Raw genomic sequence first — 3,125 nt, 5'->3', positions numbered from 1 at the left:
CCATCATAGACGACCAAGCTTGGCATTAGCTCACCACCTTCACCATCACAAGCATGTCAAAGAGTTGGTCTCATCACAACAGAAGGAGTGTTAGTGATGTCTTGCATGGCTTGCTCAAGCCATTTTGTCTCACATTGGCACATGTGCATTGTAATGTAACGTCTTGTCAAGTGGAAGTTCAAGTGTCGATAGTTGGATGTAACAGTCATAGAGTAGATGAAGAGACACGAGTGTAGATGAACTATCACAAAGGGGAATGTCAAGGGCCACCCCACCCTTTACTCTAAATAGAACCTTATACTCATTGTAAAGACTTATGGTCATCCAAGCTTCAGATAGGACTATGTTAGAGAGAGCTTGGATATTATTGTAATGAGCGTTGGCTTCTCCACTACGCAGAGCTAGTATATCTCTTTGGAGGAGCAGGCAGTTGTGGCTATAACGTTTCATTGTTGGAACTAGTGGTTAGACATGGATGTATTGTATGACTGGAACTTGCACTTATTAATATAATAGATCCAACACGTTTCAGCCATATATTTTATTGTATTCTATGCTGGCTAGTTTACTCTAAATGATATATGTATTTGTTTGCTTACACATGCATGTATGGACTTTTCTGTGTATGTATGTATGAATCTTTCCAAAATGTGTTGTTGGTTTAACCATCACTTTGGATTGCTAGATAAGTTGCCTTCGATGTTGTGATGCATCTTTTCTCGTGTGTTCCCTTCTTAACTCTGTGCTATCGCAAGTTTCCAAGGGGCGCACTCATCTCAACCCCCATGTGTTTGAACCTCTCATGCACCTTCCTTGGCTTGCTGCAGCTGTCACACCCTTGCTACCAATATATACATATTAGTTGCCTCTATGCAAAATCGCGATCAAGGCATTACCGTATGACCCACTACTAGGACTCCTACACCAAACGGTCTGAGGTTTAATTGGGACTTCTTACGGGGGACATCCCCTTACATGTTGGCGGGTCCAACACCGTAAACAAGTATTAACATGCAACAAGAAAAAAAATAGGAATAGAGAAGGCAAAAAAGAAACATGAATGTGAGTTTTATTTTTTTTTGGAACAAGAGATGAGGCGAAAAAGATAAAATGCATTGCGGAGGAAGTTAAGCTTCTTTGCAGAGAATGTATTGTTCGCAAAAATATATATTCTGACTTAGAAGGAGAAATGCACTGGAGTACCAATGTGTGTCATGCACCTGAATATGTACAGGGTAATGTTCATCCTATACTCAGGACGGGTTAAGGAGTTAGCTGCATAGATTTAGAGGTCAGGTACATCTCCTCTCTTTTCATCTGTATCATGTAAGGATTTTCTTGCATGCATGAGTAGCGTGAAAAAGAAAAAGAAGGAGAGATGCAAAGGTCATTCAACGATCTGACTCTAGATATGGCTATGAATGTTAGCCCTTACCGATCGATGTCACCAATGTTGATTGTCGCTTTGTGGAGGGTCATACCTTGTGATTTGTGGATTGTTAAGGCCCATGGCATGCGAAGCGGCAGATGTGCGCTAGAGCCCCTTGTTACTGGGCGGATTGGAACATAATTTGGATGTGAAATTTCCCATGGTGGACCTTTGTAGTGAATGAAATCAACAATAAAAAAATGTTGGGAGTTGTGGGGGCCGAGAACCAGATGCATAGGAGATAGCGACAACTTTTCCAAGTGTCCCATTAACAAGGCTTTCTTCAACCCACAAATTGCTTGTTAGGATGACGTGTTGTCCAACGCATAGAATTAATTTTGCAGCCAGTTTTTCATCCTCTTGAGTGGCGCATGGAATTTGTTTCCTTTTGTGGGCATAACAGAACAGAATTGGCATGCTCATTTTTTTAGCATGGCTTTATTGTGGAGAGCTACCGATGCATTAGTTGCATAAAGGTGCATAGCATTTTCAAATGTTTTTTTCTCATCGGGTGGAAGCTTGTATTTTGTGTGTGCCATGAGAATTTTCCAATCATCTATTGTGGGGGGTGCATTGCGAATATTGGAAAGGAGTTTTCAGAATACAATCTGAGCAGTGCATGTGCCTTATCGACGCAAAATCGTTGAAAGTGTGGAAATTGTATCAAATATCTTCCAAAGAGCTTTGCCACAAGATGTGCCCACATACATTGGTGTATGTTTGAATGGAGGCAAATGATTGAGGTCACTTACAAGGATTATGGAGCGGCCACCAAATGGGGTGTTTCTATTGGATGCGAATGCCTCTCACAAACGATCATCAATTTGAGCAAGCATTTTAGGGCCAAGGAAGCCCGTCTCATCGATGAGAATGTATTTCACATGTTGAATTTATTCTTGAAGGTTTAGAAAGGATTGAATTTCAAGAGATTGCTTATAGGATACATGGATACGAAGGTTGGAGTGCATTGTAAGTGCAATGATGCAACACTGTTTCGAGAAAGGAAGAGTAAAGGGTTAGCTCTATTGCTAGAGGTAGATAGGAAGTCATTTTTGAGGCATTCAATTAGGAAATATTTGTCGGTGCCAGTAGTGCCTTAGATAGGAATTTTTAGTGGTGGTTTGGACGCATTGCTAGTAAAGTAGGGAAAAAAGATATTGAAAGTGATGTGCTGGCTTGGAGGCAAGGAGGAAAGGGAATGTGTATTTGGGGAGGGGATTTGGCACAGTTGTTTGAAGGAGCAATTAAATTCTGTGAAGTGAATGGGCATCTCTTGCAAGTGCGAACGTATAGTGGAATGAGCCCAATTATGGTTTGCATCGAAGTCACGGTGGCCAAGTAGTTCTAGCTCATTAAAGAGAATATTGAGGGTGGAGTTGGGAAAGGAATTTCCATTCATCCATGTCCATGGTGCATTGGGGGTCCATTTAAGCAAGAGAGTCATCGGAAGAGGTGGGGAAGGGTAGGTCTATAGGCGCACGATGCACATGCCATGCATGGTATGTGTGTTTAAACTATTCCCAATGTGCAACAATTGTCTCGTTGTTTGCACCAATATCATCTAGTAGTTCTTGAAAACCAAAGTACAAGAGAAGTTCACTTCAACAAAAGTCGATATAAAATTATGAATTTGTAGATGGAATAGGGGTATAGCGATGAATGATGCATATAACCATGGAAGGGGAGATGTGTTTCC

The sequence above is a fragment of the Pinus tabuliformis genome, chromosome 7 (assembly GCF_031772625.1).
Source record: "Pinus tabuliformis cultivar Carrire ecotype Pingquan chromosome 7, CPIR1, whole genome shotgun sequence".
NCBI lineage: Eukaryota > Viridiplantae > Streptophyta > Pinopsida > Pinales > Pinaceae > Pinus > Pinus tabuliformis.
This window is presented reverse-complemented; position numbering follows the sequence as displayed.